This window comes from Theobroma cacao, chromosome 2, assembly GCF_053813885.1.
Source record: "Theobroma cacao isolate CCN51 chromosome 2, ASM5381388v1, whole genome shotgun sequence".
Classification (NCBI taxonomy): domain Eukaryota; kingdom Viridiplantae; phylum Streptophyta; class Magnoliopsida; order Malvales; family Malvaceae; genus Theobroma; species Theobroma cacao.
The window spans coordinates 14,397,105-14,417,245 of record NC_142640.1 but is presented as its reverse complement, the minus strand read 5'-3'; the positions used below and the strand labels follow the sequence as shown (position 1 = coordinate 14,417,245).

The window sequence follows — 20,141 nt, the reverse complement described above, 5'->3', positions numbered from 1 at the left end:
AATACATGTTTAACCTTGTAACTGGGAAATGGTGTTTGACAACACTGGGCTAGCTCTAATTGGATGAAGCCTCTCGTGAATTTTAACATTCTAACTTTTAGCCTTTTAATCTATAAATAATTTTGGAATGTAAGTGGCGTCTACCGTATATGGCTTTCTTTTTCTTATGAGCCGCCACAAATTTTGGCAAGATATGAAAAGGTTTTACCAAAAATCAATGCTTCTACTGTTCTTAGAGCAAAAAGGGTAAAACAAAATCATAAAACACTGAATTTGCCATTGATGTAACCCCGAAAATGAAAGTTGAAGGTGTTATTGCTATATTCTTCTAAAACGCTGATTGGAAGAATGAACTTAGACAAAAGAGGTTAGAACCGTGAAGATTCTTTCTCCTTGGCAGAGCCCCCGTTTAACACGTTCAAAATAAATTTGCTACAAATCTCAAGATAACTTATTTTATGATTATTTATTTAATTAAGTCTCTTATCTTTTATTACATTCAAATGGTTATGTTAATTATCATGTATGTGACTACATTAGCTATCACGTAATCACGTCAATTGGTTAAATCATATACCATATAGATAAAAAATACCAACAAACATTAAGTTTAATAATGATTAAATTTTCATTTAAGTTAGAGACTTGTTTAAATCTAAATCTACATTTAAAAACTCATTTGAATATAATAAAAAATAAAAAATTAACTTAAAATAATAATCATAGTACAAGAACTTTTTAAAGGTTTAAGCCAACAACTTTATAAACAATTAAACACATTTTCATTCAAAGCCTTTGTAGGATTTGTCAAGTGCATATCCACAATATCTGCTTAGTTCGAAGGATACTAAACAAATGGCTACTTTAACTCTATTTAGCTTCATTAGTTCTGATAATTTTTTTCTTTTTTTAATTTGACGAATCATGAGTATTTAAGACCAGTCCATAGAGAAAAAAACAAAATTGGAAAAGGAAAATCGACGGGGCACGACACTGGTCAAAACTTGATTTTGTAAAATAAGATGCATGAATGGCGCATCATGGTGAAAGAATCAATGACGCGACACTTATGGTCACTTCTTCTTTAATTTTAATCACTATTATTATTATAGTAGTAAACACATGAATCAAGCATGCTCCTTTGTTCTACATCTGTGACGTGTGTGCAAGAAGAAAAAGCTTCTTGAATCTTAAGGGTCAGTTTGAGTTCTTCATCGTGACGGTGACAGTTGATTTTTATGTTTTCATGTCTAGAAAATTTTATATTATTCTTTCTCATGCTTGGAAAAGAAAGAACCTCAATTGTGAAATCCTCATCGATAGAGGAAGAGAATAGATTGAATTAGAGAAAAAAAATCCAAATAACAAGTATGCTCTAGCTACTAAACACGGCTTTCTTAATCTTCAAGGGTGGCACTGGCCTTTTAGTTACAAGGATATCTTTCAATAATTAGCACAATTCATCTTTTTTGCTTAACCCTTTCAATTCTAGTTCTGATACGTATGTGAGGTCAAATCTCTTTTTGATGCACAGGTTCCATCAGAGATGGCAAGTGTAGAGCATACTCAAGGATCTGAACTCATGAGAGACTTATGCTTATATTTTCATAATAATCCCTAAGAAGGGAAAAAGAGATTTAGAAATTCATGTTTGGAGAAAACACTGGATTTTATTACTCAAGGGTGTTCTGCCCTTCATTACAGGAAGTTCTGCCTTTTTATAGGCAAAAGAATAAGAAACAACAAACCTTTTACAGTTCAAAGATAAAGACACACGTAAAACAATATACTAACCATAGTGATAAAATTGACACTCTTAGTTGTAAGAAATAACAAACCTTCTACAGTTAAAAGATAAAGACACACGTTTTACAATACACTGACCATGGTGATAAAACTGATACTCATAGTTGGCATAAAAAGATAAAAGACATTTAACACAGACTTCTTTAATAAAAGAAAGTTATTGGCTTTCTTTAGTCATAGTCTGTGTCAAGAACTGAAATGAGGTTGAGTTCCATATTCTTTTACTGTTTTCTTTTCCTGCATATGTACATGTGTAGAGAGAGTGCCTTTGGGTCTGTATCACAGTGTCCTTTGCATGTTTCACATGGTGGCTTTATAGAGAGTTGTGTAAGCTTATCTTCATTTATCTCTCCATATTCCTAGGGATCTTGGGACCACTTGTCACAGTCCAAATCTTGGGCCATGACCAGCGCATGGGCCCAACGGGTATAGCCCACTAAGCCCAAGCAAGCCTTTTTATGCAATTTTGATCATCATTCCCAACCATCATTTCTAAAACCACATATTGTAATTCTTAACTAAAAATATTTCAGTAACATTTTATGGTGACCCAATACTCACCATTTTATTATGTCAAAATAATGTCACCCGTTTGCCAACTCATAGTGGCATCAGTAATCAAATATACCTATTTGACTTATAACATAGATACTAGCAGATTTCATTACATATGCGTATTCACAGGTAACAAACCCTTGACCATCAACGGAGTGACCATGGGTGAAGGTACAGCTACTGAGATGCCATAGTACCTACCAAGAAGGTGAGCATACGTGGACAACTCAATCTAGGTCCCAACTGGCTCCAAATCTGAAAACATGAAGTTTAAAAACGTGAGTATAAAACTCAGTGAGTGAACATAAGAAGGGAACAGGCAATCGATAAGGAGAACTTGGAAATCATGATGCACTTGTTTCAAAAACAATGCAATTGATTTAATTTCTTACTAAAAACCCCTCATTTCAAAATTTGATTAATAACCTCATAGAGTTGCGAAAAACCATGATCAATCCATGAAGTTAAATGGGTGAAAACTATGTCAAAATCAAGCAAGGTAGCAAGCCTGACAGCAAGTTTCTCGCTGCAGCGAGAAATATTCTCTGTTTGCATATATTTTGGTTTTTCAAGCATATCTCCCACTACAGAAGTCTAATTGACATGATTTTTGACCATTAGAAAGCTAAGAGGCTGGGCTACAATTTTGATGTTTACACTTTTTCCATTTCTGACTGAAAGGTGGTCAAAATCGTTGTCAAAGTGGAAGAACTGCATCAAAATTTTGGGTCTACCCAAGAGTTTCTTGCTGCAGCGAGAATGCATTCTCACTGCAGCGAGATTCAGGGTAGATGACAATTAAGGGATTTTCACATGCCACAAAATCCATTCCTACCATATTGCACATCAAAGTGAACACATTGACAATAATCAAGTTTCTCATTATTCATTTCAATCACATATTAAAATCATAAACTTTTTATCACATATACATATATAAACATATATAAACACGTACACCACACCATTTCACCTAGCTCATGCGCATCCCCCCACATTGTTCACATAGTCGGAGTCATCGTGTGCATCCCCGCACATCGTGCATAGTTAATGCCATCGTGTACATCCCCCCACATCGTGCACATGGGCAATATCACCATCCATCTCCCTCACCACTATTATCACCGGCAGGTGCACACTCACCCCACACATGCACGGTTGCATTTGTCACACAATGGTACCATTTATGACATAGTATATATATATATCAACATTATACAGAAACATATGGATTCATTACACTATCCATTTTCACAACATCAAAATATTTTATCAAGGGCTTGTTCCCATGCATAATTTAATGAAAACCAAGTAAAATCATTTAAATGCTTCATCCCAACACATATGTAATTCCCAAAAACACTTTGATGCAAGTTCACTCACCAATATTTGTTGAATCTTTAATTGACTCTAACTTCGATTATTGCTTCAAATGGACATGTGAGGCCTCGTTGGAACCTATCACACACAATATAACCATAAAAAATATAACAACCCATAATTCTAATTATTAGCCATCTCTAACCACTTAAAATCAACCCTAACTCATCTCTCACCTTAGTGGACTTATAGTTGAACTCCTTTTCAAGAGTTTTCAAGCTACTATGGCAAGTCTCTCTTTCTCTCTCTTAAACTTCTAACTAGTGAGAGAAAGTGCTGAACAAAGACTTTTGAGGACTGAACAAAGACTTTTGAGGGTTTTAAGGTGGGAGAGTGAAAGAGCACAAAAGATTCTATGAAAAAGTGCTCAAAAGCATGAAAATTAAAGCTAGAGATAGAAAGTTATGGAAGCTTTAAGGGAGGCTTCCATGGAAGGTAAGAAAACGGGAGAAAGGAAGAAGAAGAAGAAGAAGAAGTTGCTGGAAATTTGAAGAACTTGCTAGAAACTTTGATATTTATGCCTTATGTTTATCCATTTTCTCACGTTATTACCAAAATGCCCTTAACAAGGTCATTTGTCTTTCTATTGCCTTTATACAATCTTTTTACTTCTTTGACATTGAGACAAGGTCCATAAGAGTCTAGAAATACTCGGGTTCATGAAAACTTAAAAATTTTAACTCGAGATGTAAAATGACCGTTTTACCTCTATCATGAAAATTCTCGATATTTCTATCTTCTTCATTCATTTTACCATCATTCATTTATGTCTTAGGCCTAATTAGGCCTTAATAATATTAGAAAACCCACTTTTAGGAGCTCACCAAGAAAATGACCAAACTACCCCTACTCCACATCATAGGGTCTACCTCTGCTACATGTCTGTGAAGGTCAAGGTCTCACATTCTCCCCCACTAAAAGAAATTCGGTCCCCGAATTTAGATCTAGTATGAGGTAGCGTACCTCTAAGTGTTAAAGAGGTGCGGATACTTCGTTCGCATCTCCTCATCGGCTTCCCATGTTGCCTTTTCACTGGTACGATTTTTGCCATATTGCTTTCACTAAGGCTACATCCTTTGAGCGGAGCTTTTGACTTGTCTATCAAGAATAGCAACTGGTTGCTCCTCTATGTTGAATCATTATTAACAATGTTAAGTTTCATCTTCTGAATCAGTTCCTCCAATTACTCGCATTAAGGTACTATATCGTTTATTCTCCATCTGTGGCACTAGTGCCTCATGAAAGTTTAACTTAACTATGATATTACACTTTATTAATCCTTACATCTTAATCATATTAACTCATTTGTATGGCTCAACCACGATGTAGATTCAAATTCCTTAATATCCTTTCTTTAGCTTTTGCTCCTGAATTCTCCTTTATTCACATAGCTTCATTTCTAATGGTAACTCTCATCATCGTGTCATCTATACAACTCATTAAACATGTCAAATTCAAGACTCAAATCACTATAAATAATTGTTCACTTTAATTAATCACATAATCATCTCCATTTATATAGATATATATGTATGTATATACACATTTAAGAATCATCATCCATCACTATATGTTGGAACCCTTGTCAATTACTTTGAAGTAAATTTCCTCTATTCATTCCAATCCATAACCTAGGTTCATCATCATATTCTCATAGCTCATGTTTCCCTTTTTACTTCTCCATTTCATTCCCATAGGTCAAGTATAATCTATGAATATTAAGGTATAATCAACTCCAAATTGCCCCTTCGAATGTTTAAATCACCATTTACTCCACATCCTACCATAAATTGGTTCTTATGTAATCCACACAGATTTTGATTGTGCATATGCATAAGTTCATATAATTTACATGCTTATACTCTTTTCTTATCATTTTCAATCCTATGTATAAGCTCTATCATACCATGCATCCTTGCATCACATTGTCATAAACATGTCACAATCAACAATTATCATTTTCATCAAATTACCATCCAATATATGTGTATGCTTTACTATTTTGTTGATCTTTCCAAAATTTATCTATACTTGATCATTGCATTTATACAATACCACAATTCTTAAAAGTCATCTTCACTTCTTAATTATCTTTCATACTTCCAACATATATGTTATATTCTTACGTCATCTCGATATTTCTTGTTCCAAATTCATATTCTTGTATCTTGACTCTAAATCATGGCTTATTACCAAAATCTTTACTCGTACATGCTTACTTGAAATATCAGATCATCATTTCTTTCCCAAGTAGATCTCTACGAATCCCGTTGTGTATTGCTATTTCTTCACCAAGGGTAATATCAATTAACTAGAGCATATCGCCATTATTCACAAAGCATTTAAAGCATAGTTCAATCATTGCTTACCCTTATCAAGCACTCTACTATGATAATTACTTAAAATGAAATAAAACATGTGAGGGAAACACTTTTTACCATTGTATACTCTGCCTCCACAAGTGTATCAAGACTGGAGCATTATCGGGTTTACATAATGGCAAGACAATCATTGTCTCAAACTAACATTTCCAAACATTCTTAGACTTGCAACGTACCTTTGTATTATGTGACATATCAATCACGAGCACAAACGTCGCTATATAACTATTAGCTCCTTGAGCTTTAATGTGTTCACATTGTGAGAACTCTTTCGAATTATTTCACCAAAGTATTCACAAAGTGGATACAAGCCCATAACTTATGGTTCAATATCTAAAGTAGTGAACACTGTTCCATCATTAAAGTTCTACCCTTATCTATTGATTATAACTCCCTTGCACATTTACTTATACATTGCTTGGTTGCTTACGAGCCTCTCATGTCCATGCCAATTCGATCTTTTATGGAAAGTTTACTAATATATTCTTTTATGCTTTTCAATACACTTCCGAAACACTTAAACACTTCATTTGGTGGAATTCAGTTAAGGACTTAAACAATCAAAAGCTTACCTTCAAAACCACTCATAACTTCAACAATCCAATGTATGCTCCATGACATTTCACCTCATCGGTTCCAACGGACATTATTTTCAAATCTCCCAAGGCGTCCTTGTCCTTAATTTGGACCACACAACTATCTTAGTATATTTGCATTGATTATTCTTAAGCTTCTTATGTTCATCATAGCAACATCCAAATTCCTCCCATTATTTATGTTACTTTTCATTCACTCTTTCCTTAGCCTTTAACAAGGCTTAATCTCTTGTCTCATTTACCTACATGTCAATATATAAGGTGATAAAGAAACTTTCCAATTCATTCATATAAATACTTTTCCAAAACCTTAAAACTCCAATTAACGAAGCTTAACTTCAAGTCCAAGGACCATAATTCAGCTTGTAAATTCAACTTCATGCCTTTTACATCTTATTCATGCGTCCTAGACATGAGGTGCTCCTAGCACTGCGGCGCGGTGGCTGCTAAAGTTCACTTAATCAATGCTATTCATCTACATTTAAGGTTACTACATTGATCATCCTTGACCGTTTGGTTTTCGTCCAAGCTTACGTCACAATTCCATAGCCATTTATATTCTTGTAGGCTTATCACATATAGTAGGCTAAGCCAATATTTTCAAATTCATCTCATCCCTTAACACTTGTCATCAATCAATAAATCCCATCTTAGGACAATCTTTCCATATTGTGTAATAACTTTACCATATATGTATAACACCACGCACATAATTATTCACTACTTCTAGTGTTCCACAATTCCTTAGCATTCGCAACTAGTTGTCTTTCTTATTTTATAACTTAAATAGTTTAACCACTTCAACTTAGTATCATCATGAATTTTGTCTATCTTGATCATTCTACTTATGCTCACATCATTACTTCAAAATTCTAGAATTTATTCTTCTCCCATTTTCATAATTATTTCCAATAGCGTATATTATGTCAATTTAGTATCTTGTAATACCACCTATGCAACCCATCATGCATATTATGTTCAAATCTCAAATCGCTAAGTACAAAATTTTTTTTCCCACCGATGACATGAGTAACTCCACATACACATATATACATCCATTTAAATGTCAACATCTATTACCATGTGTAAGAACCCTTTCTTACTTTCCTCAATTTCGACATATCTATTCCACATTTCACCTTTTGTGGCATGCCCAAATCATCCTTTGGGCATATTTCACTATAAACAATCGCATACCTTTACCATAACATTTTAATGCAAACTTGGTTAGGCAATTGTTTCCAAATAACTCTTAAATAGATAAATATCAAGTTGCACACCACTTAATGTTAAGATCTTAACTTTACTCATCAATTCTTAACCAATTACATTTATAACATGAATAATTTACTTAATTGTTGCATCTCGCCTTTGTGGCTATAAAAATAAAATTTCTTAAACTTAGGATGTAGAAACTCTCTCTTAGAACTTATCCATGAATCGATATTTCTCGAATCCTTTACCTCTGAGAAGATCACCCTCAGAACTGATCTTTTTTGTCATAGATTGCATATTGAACCTAACAAACTTTTAAATTAATCGTTAAAGCAATTCGTATATCAAACTCAAATATAGAACTCCATATGGCATTTAGACTAGATTCAACATCTCTCAGTCATTTAACTTCAAGCTAACAAATCCACAACTAGTCCTTTAATCCTTTGACCTCACGTACAACATAACAAAGTTCATGCTTCTCCTTGAGAAAATTTGTTTACCAACCTCTCACTTGCTGACCACAGATCAATTATAATAGTCACTGAATTTCACCCTTAAGCTAATTCATGTACTTATAACTATAAACCATAATAGTTCAAATCGAACCTTGGGATCTTGCAATTACTTAATTGAAGTCAAAACCAGCTCCATCTAAGCTGCTATGCACATAGTTGACACTTATACGCTTGCAAAATATTTCAAAAGCACACACAATTTCTATAAGGGCATAACAAGCTCATTTAACATAGTGCACTTACCTTCGGCACATAAACATCAGTTTACACCTTCTTTAATACTTAGATCTATAAACTCCAAGTAAATTACAACCATCACTATGCCTTTCAGTTAAAGTGTGCCCCTTATTACCATTATCGTACGTGTTCCTCTATATTGACCCAATAGTGATCCAATGTCATCCAATTTCTTCCCATTGACAATTATGGGCTTAAATTATAACTCCACTGAATGAATAAGTCATTACAGACCTATTAGTCCAGCTCCAATTTCCTCCATCTTTAATTGAAGGGATTTGTTATTACATTAACCTTTCATTAGGAGCATTTGCTTAAAATCTTTCCAACAACAGCTCGTATCTCAGGTGGCATCTCAAGCCCAGACAGTGACATCACTTGTGACCTTTCATAATTTTAGCAAGAGGGTAGGTTACTAGGAATAGGAGTTCATATAGCCTATTGTCTATGACTTGTGCTACATTCACAACCTATAAACAAGACTTTACATTAACTCCGACAACTCCACTGACTGACACAAGAATCCCTAGGATTCAACTAAACCTAGAGCTCCGATACCACCTTTGTCACAGCCCAAATCTCAGGCCATGACCGGTGCATGGGCCCAATGGGCATAGCCCACTAAGCCCAAGCAAGCCTTTTTATACAATCCCGATCATCATTCCCAACCATCATTTCTAAAACCACATATTGTAATTCTCAACTAAAAATATTTTAGTAACATTTTATGGTGACCCAATACTCACCATTTTATTATGTCAAAATAATGTCACCCGTTTGCCAACTCATAATGGCATCAGTAATCAAATACACCTATTTGACTTATAACATGGATACTAGCAGATTTCATTACATATGTGTATTCACAGGTAACAGACCCTTGACCGTTAGTGGAGTGACTGTGGGTGAAGGTACAACTACTAAGATGCCATAGTACCTACCAAGAAGGTGAGGACACATGGACAACTCAATCTAGGTCCCAACTGGCTCTAAATCTGAAAACATGAAGTTTAAAAACGTGAGTATAAAACTCAGTGAGTGAACATAAAAAGGGAACAAGCAATCGATAAGAAGAACTTGGAAATCATGATGCATTTGTTTCAAAAATAATGCAATTGATTTAATTTCTTACTAAAAACCCCTCATTTCAAACTTTGATTAATAACCTCATAAAGTTGCAAAAACCCATGATCAATCCATGAAGTTAAATGGGTGAAAAATATGTCAAAATCAAGCAAGGTAGCAAGCATGATAGCCAGTTTCTCGCTGTAGTGAGAAACATTCTAGGTTTGCATATGTTTTGGTTTTTCAAGTATATCTCCCACTACAGAAGTTCAATTGACATGATTTTTGGACCATTAGAAAGATAAGAGGTTGGGATACAACTTTGATGTTTACCAATTTTCCTAGTTCTAACTGGAAGGTGGTCAAAATCATTGTAAAAGTGGAAGCACTATATCAGAATTTTGGGTCTACCCACGAGTTTCTCGCTGTAGCGAAATTCCTCGTTGCAGTGAGAATTCTTTTTCGCTGCAATGAGAAACAGGGCTGGTTTGTGTCCCCACCACCCGAGAGCTTCTCACTGCAATGAGAATGCATTCTCGCTGTAGCGAGATTCAAGGCAGATGACAATTAAGAGATTTTCACATGCCACAAAACCATGTCACGATTTAAGCCGTGACCGACATGAGAACCCAATGAAGGTAATCCATCAAGCCCACGTAAGCCTTATACATTACTATCATCTCTTAACTTATCATTTGAAACCTTACATACACGCATAACATTACATAAGTCATATTTTATAGCATATCATTTCACTTATATACAATAAGCATGGTTTTGTGTCAAAAACATTTGCCATTACTTAGAATTGGCATTGCATAAATAGTTTCTAGGTTTGCCAACCCATGGCTACCTTGCCGTACACTAGGCATTTACATTAACTCATAATCCGAGTATACATGTACATATAAACAAGGTCAAATGACGAGCATCTAGCCAAAACCATCCATTGACTATAAACTACCAGTGGAGTGACTTAGTTGTGAAGGATACTATCGAACGCCATGGTCATTGAACCTACCAAAATAGATTCTCAAATCCTTCGCATGTCTATGTCTCATGTGGCTTTGGATCTAAAAACATGAAGTTGAATTAGTGAGCACAATTACTTAGTGAGGGATATAGAAGGGGGGAACAAGCAATAACAAGGAATTGATTTCAAATCAATGTACATTCAGTACGAAACATGCACATATTTCCTATGTAAAACCATGATGCAATTAAGTCTTACCCATCAAAACATACATAAACATTACATACACCAATTGCAATTTCATAATGGAAAACATACATAACTTTGTCTAGTGGTATTATCTGCCCCACCGAGGGTAAATGCGCATTTAAGGTACTCTGACCCTTACTTTATTCGGGTACTTTGACCCCTTGTATTCTAGTGGTATTTTTTTGCCCCACCGAGGCTAAACTATGCATCATTAAACGTAAAAATCACATTACATATCATTCACATCAAACTAATGTATACATGACACAGAATTCAATCCCAAGTCATTTATAGCTCAAAACATACACATGAATATATGTAACACTCTCACCCTATCATAGGGCTCATACAACATCATAAAGAAATCAACTTGTCCCCATGCAATTATTTTCTATAAAAAACCTTTACATTGTAGTAGACTTGAACCTCATTTCATGCATTTCCAAAACCGTTTGGATGCAATATCCGCTCACCTTGCAATTTACCTATACTGCAACGTTATTAGTACAACTGATTGAATCTTTTTTTTTTTTTTACAAGACTTGGTGCTCCAAAGATAGTCTATCATTGAGCCAATGCATAAACATCAGTAATGTACTTAATTCTTTATCATTCTTTCTAACTAAGTTTTTGCCTAACATTCTCTAAAACATTTTTGTCACTAGTTTACTTCAAATTGAGGTTACTCAAGTAAAACTCTCCTTGAATCAAGCCTATTTCGAACTCAACAGCCCATAGCAAATGTTACTCAATCGAATTCAACATGATATTTGATTTGAAAACCCACAAAAACTCCAATTTAAAGTTCCTTAGGCTTCCTAGCATTCATAGACATTCATGTATAAATTTCTAGCATACCAACTAAGAATTTAACTCCTTTACCATGCTTCAAATAACAACCTCAAGTATCTTGATCAATTAAACATAAAATCCTTACCTTAATGGCTAGATTAAAGCTATCAAAATCTCCAAAATCTTAAAATATGAGGAAAGTGAACAGTGGCTAGAACATAACCAAACTAAGAATTATAATCGATCAAATTGAAGTTCAATCACGAAGCAAGCTTATTCTTACCTTAATTTCCACTTTTCCAACTCCAATTTACTAGTAGGAGTGCTTGAAAATTCAAAGAGAAAGCTTGGAAACTTTAACCAAGAAAAAAACTTGAAATCTTTTCAAACCATTGAATAATGGGCAAACAAACCAAGGTGACTTGATAACAGCCCCCCACTCGGGTGGACAAAATGGACTAATTGCCCATTAGTCCTTACCTTTTACTCTATTCACATTTTACACCTCATTCCTTATTTTTCTTTTCAATTTAGTCTAAATAATTTATTTTTCTTTTCCATTTAGTCCTCTAATATTTTTTTTTCAATTTAGTCCTCCGATATTTTTTTTCTTTCCAATTTAAACCTTTTCCATACATTTTCTTTCTTTTTCTCTTAATTCCTTTTTCCCACAAGGTTCAACCTTAAACATCTCCATTATCATACTTATTCCAATCTCATCAACCTGATTCAATTCAATATAGCATTCAGTATATTCAATATATCATACTTAATTCATTTATCCTTCATTTCCTTTACTATATGTGCTTATATACATATCTCAGGAAATCTATTCCAACCTCAACCTCAAATGTATATACACTACATAGGAAACCTCTTACTTATTCCACTAAAACATAAATCTCATAATTATTTTCAATAATGCAATGAAAACCACATGACATGTTGCCCTGTTAACATACCCCTCAATATATAATTAAAACCTATTCTCATCGATATATCCACATCTTGTCATGCATATTCATAAATATTCAAATTCATAGCTATGTGCATGGATGTAATCTCATATCAATCTTAAACACATCACAATATTTCAAGGCATAACTCATTCTTTATTAAACTTTTAGACACTTAATTCATCAATCAATTCACATAGCACATGTTCACTTTTTAACCATGTCCATTATGCAAGATATGATTTAAGCATACAACTTAAATTTAAATAACAAGATTATATAGCTATTGTACCATCAACAGTGTGCATACATTTGCTTTTTTCCATCTTATGCTCTAATAACTAGCAACATACTTCACCACACTCATAACTACATGCATAGTTATAACCTTATATCACCCTTAACCAAATACAATTTACTTACTTACAATTTCATGTAATTATGCATCAAACAAAGGAATATTAAATCCACATTCATATACATTTTCTTATATCGATATCATACACATGAGGCTGTTTAGGCTTGCCGAGTGACTAATATGCTTAGATGCTTATTAAAAGTCAAGGGTGTTACAAACCAAGGACCCATAATTGTATCTGTTATAATTTAAATATCATCCTAAAGGGCACGACAAGCAGTCGGTGTAGGATACCTCGTAAATCCTTGTGAGAAAACATTATTGACCATTCTCTAACTCCACCGTGCAAAGTAAAAATTAACTATTATTCATCAAATTTCTAACTGAAATTCGAAGATTCCACATGAGCAGAATTCCACCTAAAACCCATTAGCTTTAATACGATTTGAGAATTCAAATCCAATCTTATGGATAATGTTATTTGTGGTAGTTTTACTAATTCATGGCTCAACTAGAACCAATAGTAAAGGTGCAAACTATCTACAAAAGTCTTTAATCATATTCAAAAATGATTAATTACCTGCCACTCGGTAGTTCCACACAAGTAAGTTCATATCCATAACCAAAATCAAGAAATAATAAAACAAACACAAAAGGTCTATCCTTCTAGTTTTTATCAAAAACCATAACTGTATTGAACGTTGCCATTTCTTCGACCATTAGCACCTTATCGGCCACACGATCACTAAGTTTACTTTTAATCAATTGCATGGGATTGAAAATAAAGCCATCTTGCTTGATATTTTGTGCCTAAGCCTTATTTTTTAGAAAGCCATTCTCAATCACCTATTAGAATTTTTTTGTGAAGTTGTTTACCATTGCGATCGATAACTACTCCTCTGCTACCATTATGCAATGACTAGAGGGCTTTGATTTTGTGAGCTAGAACTGATTTGGTAGGTGGATCAATTTTGTGATTTTCAAGGTTTAAAAAAGACGGTGTAAGGTGTGAAAGTTTTAGGAACTGAGGTTATTTGCATGGGAAAGATATCTTTTAAGTTGGTAGTTGCATATGAAGCATGGAAGGTTACTTTATTGATTTCAAATTTTGAATTCTAATCCATGGGAAGACAGAAGTGGTTTGGCTTTTAGGATTTCCCATGTTATTGGGTTTGTCAACATTGGGTTACTTTTGCATGGGCCCACATGAATCAATCACATCATGTGGCACATCATGGATTTTAAAGGATCCTGCTAAGTACTTCTCATTTAAAATTTTCTTAGGCTTATAAACAACATCACTCCTTTTCAAATTCAAAAAATTTGAGGATTGAATGATGGATTGGCACTTTATTATGATTTTCTCTTGCAAATCTCTTGTCACCAAATCAGTTTCCTCTTTTTGAAAGATCGCAAAATGAGATCCACTGCCATTACAATTCTTTTGCCATCACGATAATTTAAGGCCTTGTTTGGTGACTACAACACTTTGTTTGCATGGATGATAATTGTAGTACCTCGTACTTTGATGTAGTGGCTAACAATGCTTATTGGTTGCTAATTTGAGGTTGATTACCGAGTAAAAAGGGGTAATTCAAAAGTGAACCTGTGAAACGTCGACTTTTATAGACACGTAACTAGAAGTAGAAGCGATAAAACGGACTAGGAGTAATTTCGTCATTTTCTTTAGTGAGCCCCTAGAAGTATGCTTTCAAACATTATTAAGGCTTAAGTAGGCTTAAGGCATAAATGAATGATGAAAATAAGGATAAAATGATGAAAGACATAGAAATAATGATGATTTCCAAGGTAAGGGTAAAATGGTCATTTTACATCTAGGGTCTAAATTTTTAAGTTTTCGGGAACTTGAGTACTTTTAGACCATTATGGAGGGCATTTTGGTAAATTACATGAAAAACTTGAGTATTTTGTCTTAGTGTCCAAAGAGTAAAAAGTTGAACCGAAGGAAAGAAGAAGACAAAGTCACCTTATGGAGGGTATTTTGGTAAATTATATGAAAAATTGGATAAACTTTAGATATAAATATCTAAAGCTCTAGCAATTTCTAGCAGCTTCCAACCATTTCTTATTCCCTTCCCATCTCACGTTTCTTCATCTCTATGGGAGCCTCCCATAAAGCTTCCATAGCTCTCTCAAATTAACTTTAATTTACATGCTTTGGTGCACTTATCCATAGAACCTTTGGTGCTCTTTCACCCTCCCACCTTAAAACCCTTAAAAGTCTTTGTTCAACACTTTCTCTCACTAGTGAAAAATTTTAGAGAGAGAAAGAGAGACTTGCCATAGTAGATTGAAAACTCTTGAAAAGGAGTTCAACTATAAGTCCACCGAGGTGAGAGATGAGTTAAGGTTGATTTTAGGTGGTTAGAGATGGCTAATAATTAGAATTGTGGGTTGTTATATTTTTGATGGTTATATTGTGTGAGATAGGTTCCAACGAGGCCTCACATGTCAGTTTGAAGCAATAATCGAAGTTAGAGTCAATTAAAGATTCAACAAATATCAGTGAGTGAACTTGCATCAAAGTGTTTTTGGAAAATACATATGTGTTGGGATGAAGCATTTAAATGATTTTACTTGGTTTTTCATTAAATTATGCATGGGAACAAGCCCTTGATAAAATGTTTTGATGTTGTGATATGAAATGTGTAAAAAGATGAATCCATGTTCTCCTATATTATGTTGGTATGTATATATATGAATATATGTTGTGCATTGATGAATAATATTGTGTGATAATGATGACCCAACTATGTGCGATGTGGGAGTGCACATGAGCTGATGATGACCCAGTTATGTACGATGTGGGAGTGCACATGAGCTGATGATGACCCGGCTATGTGCGAGTAGAGAGTGTGCATAAGCCGATGATGACCCGACCATGTGCGAGTAGGGAGTGCACATGACAATGAATGAAGTGGGGTGGTGTACGTGTTTATATATGTTTATATATGTATATGTGATAGAAAGTTTATGATTATAGTATGTGATTGAAATGAATAATGAGAAACTTGATTATTGTCAATGTGTTCACTTTGATGTGCAATATGGTAGGAATGGATTTTGTGGCATGTGAAAATCCCTTAATTGTCATCTACCCTGAATCTCACTGCAGCGAGAAACTCTTGGGTGGTGGGAGCACAAACCAGTCTTGTTTCTTGCTACAGCAAAAAAGAATTCTCGCTGCAGCGAAAATGGATTCTCGTTGCAGCGAGAAACTCTCGGGTGGTCCCAAAATTCTGGTGCAATTCTTCCAATTTGATAAGGATTTTGACCACTTTTCGGTTAGAACTGGGAAAAGTGGTAAACATAAAAGTTGTAGCCCAACCTCTTAGATTTCTAATGGTTTAAAAATAAGGTCAATTGGACTTCTGTAGTGGGAGATATTCTAGAAAAACTGAAACATATGAAAACTAAAATTGTTTCTCGCTGGAGCGAGAAACTTGCTGTCCTGCTTGCTACCTAGCTTGATTTTGACATATTTTTCATCCATTTAACTTCATGGATTGATCATGTGTTTTTGAAACACTATGAGGTTATTAATCAAAGTTTGAAATGAGGGGTTTTCAGTAAGAAATTAAATCAATTGTATTGTTTTTGAAACAAATGCATCATGATTTCCAAGTTCCCCTTATCGATTGCTTGTTCCCTTCTTATGTTCACTCACTGAGTTTTATACTCACGTTTTTAAACTTCATGTTTTTAGATTTGGAGGCAGTTGGGACCGAGATTGAGTTGTCCACGTATGCTCGCCTTCTTGGTAAGTTCTATGGCATCTCAGTAGCTGTACCTTCACCCACGGTCACTCCGCTGACGGTCAAGAATCTGTTACCTGTGAATGCATATAAGTAATGTAATATGCTAAGATCCATGTTATAAGTCAAATATGTATATTTGATTACTGATGCCACTATGAGTTGGCAAACGGGTGACATTATTTTGGCATAATAAAATGGTGAGTATTGGGTCACTATAAAATGTGATTGAAATATTTTTAGTTTAGAATTACAATATGTGATTTTAGAAATGATGGTTGGGATTAACGATCTAAATTGCTTAAATAGGCTTGCTTGGGCTTAGTGGGCTATGCTCATTGGGCCCATGCGTCGATCATAGCATGAAATTTGGGTTGTGGCAATAATGTTGTCTCTTGGTCACCATCACCCAAGGACCAAAGGAAGTGTCCCCGACAACAACCTTCTTCTTGTGTGTGGATCCACCCTTAGGATTAATAATTAGTTTGACTGGGTTTTTAAAACATATCTTTTTCGTGCAGCTATAACATCCACAAGTAAAGCAAATTCTCGGAAGACCTTCACATTCTATATTTTGCTCAAGACCATTAATATTGATTTTCGAAATCAAAAGCTGTTGATAATTTTATTTTATAGAATTATTTTGCCTCATTTTATTATTAAAAGCTAGCTAAATTTTTGAGTTTAGATTAGGATTTTGTTATTTTTAGTTGTTTTTCTAATTAGTTTACTTTATTAAGTCATTTTATTTTATGCTATTTTTATGTTTACTTACTTCATTTTAATTATTATTTATTAGTTTTATACTTTTGTAGGATTTTTAGGAAAAAGGTTTCAAATTGGTGAAGAAAGGTGATTAAAGGACCAAGGTTTTGATTGTACATGTTGCGGTATTTCAAGTATAGCTTTCACTCCAGATGTCTAAATGACATGATTCTTAGACCATTAGAAAGCTAAAAAATAGAGATATAACTTTTATGAGATCATTTTGCCCAGTTTGTCTTGAAGATGGAGTAAAATGCCTTGAAAGTTGATAGAGTGTAATAGTCAGTAAGAGAAGACTTGAACCCAAGCCAACGCCATGGCATCGAGGGGATGTGTCGCGACGTCAAGAGGAAAAATCTGAGGAATTAGTGTGAAAAAGAAAAAGCTATAGGCTGATTAAAGTTTTATGGGTTCTATAATTATTTTAAGCCTATATTAAGAGCCAAGTAGGTAGAATTAGGAAAGATTGGGTTAAGTTAATGGTATTTAAATGTAGCTTAAGGAGAAGTTAGCTATAAAAAGACAACCCTAAGAGAGATTTAAGAAGTTAGAAGTTGAGGTTGAAGATTGAAGATTGAAGATTAAGGTTGCCAATATTTGTCTTTTTTCCTTTTTCCTTAGCTTTTATTATTCTTATAACTCTTGATGGCTAAACTTCATATGTTTTTATTTATTATTGCAATTATGAGTAGCTAATTTCCTTTCTCTAAGATTGTAATTAAACTCACATGTAGTTTAAAATTTTAATCTATTTCTTTCTTATTTTCAATGGAATTGAATTGTTTATTCCAATTTGTTCTTAATGCTTTTGATTGATTGATCACCAATTAAATTGATTTGAAAATCTAAACATAACTTAAGAGAGGGAGTTTAGAGTAGTCTAAAATTTGGAATAGTATATGATCATATTTATTTGCTTCGATAAATAAATTGATATGTGTATAGGATAGAGATACATCTATATGCTGTATGTAGCCAGTATTAGAGATTGAACTTAATGAGTTTATTTTAATTTCAATTCACAAAAAGATATAGTGTTTTGATTAAAATAGATGTTTTTATAAGAATTTCGAGAAAGCTTTATAAATAATTAAGGACTTTAGGTTAACAATTCAACCCATTGGAATAAGTTAAGAGAGAGAGGTAAGATTTTGATGAAATGTGAAGGATAATTTAATTCTAGGCTTGTTTGAGTTGATTTTTATCCAATTTTATTATTGCTTTGATTTTTTAGTTTAAATTCTTGTTAATTAGATGTAGTTAGTTTCTAAATTATTTAGTAACTTGATTTTGTTTGTTTGGATAAGACTGAATTGTGTTAATTTTAGTACTTAGTGAAATTTTAGATCAATTTTTCATGGGATCGACACTCTATTTATCAATATATTATCTGTTCGATACATATATATTAGTGTGGGTAGGAAATTAGAATAAATTTTTCGCATTGTCATCAGGGAATTGTTTTTTAGAATTTTTACTAATATTAATACGAAGAAAATTTAGTCTTAATTAAAACTTTATTTTTCTTGTTTTCAGACATCTTTGGTCATTGTATGCAAAGGAGAAACTTGAATCTTATTCCTTTTGATCCAAAGATAGAAAGAACTTTTAGAAGACTTCGAAGGGAAAATTTACAATTTTAAACTCTAAATTAGACAATGGTTGAAAATAAAAATAATAATGGCAACAATGCTGCCAATCAGATTCTTGAAGAGAACAAAGTTTACAAGATTATGTTGTTCCTCTCTTATAAGGCTTGCACCAAAGCATTAGAAGACCCCTCGTCAATGCAAATAATTTTGAAATCAAGCCTGCTTATATTCAAATAATTTAGTCTTTAGTTTAGTTTCATGTGTTACCTAGTAATGATCCTAATTCTCATATTGTGAATTTCTTGGAAATTTGTGACACTTTTAGGTACAATGGGGGTGACTGATGATGCTATCAGATTGAGACACTTTCCTTTTTCGTAGAGGGATACGGCAAAGAGCTGGCTAAATTCACTTCGAACGGGATCTATCACTACGTGGAAAGACTTAGCTCAGAAATTCTTTGTAATTTTTTTTCCACCAGCCAAGACTGTAAAAATGAGGAATGATATAATTGCTTTTATACAATTTGATGGTGAGTACTTGTATGAAGCTTGGGAGCGATTTAAGGATCTACTTAGAAGGTTTCTACACCATGGGCTTCCTTAATGGCTACAAGTTTAGACATTTTATAATGGGTTGGTAAGTTCAATCAGATCTACAATTGATGCTACTGTTGGTAAGGCATTAATGGGTAAGAATCCTAATGAAGCTTATAACTTGTTGGAAGAGATGGCTTTTAATAATTACCGATGGCCTTTAGAAAGATTTGGTTCTAGAAAAACTGCTAACTTTTTTGAGATTGATGCATTTAATGCCTTGACTACACAAGTAGCTATTTTGACAAAGAGATTTGATACAATAGGAGTTAATGTTGTCCCAAACTCCTTTATAACTTGTGATTTGTGTGGAGATAGCCATTCAAGTGAT

General features: G+C 33.8%; 1 non-coding gene across 1 annotated transcript; it reads right to left on the bottom strand.

The window, feature by feature from the left end:
- Positions 1 to 19,706: 19,706 nt before the first annotated feature.
- LOC148764078 (small nucleolar RNA R71) lies at positions 19,707 to 19,813 on the bottom strand. The gene has a single exon (XR_016025000.1). It is a non-coding gene; the product is annotated as a small nucleolar RNA R71 (small nucleolar RNA).
- Between the last annotated feature and the right edge of the window lie 328 nt (positions 19,814 to 20,141).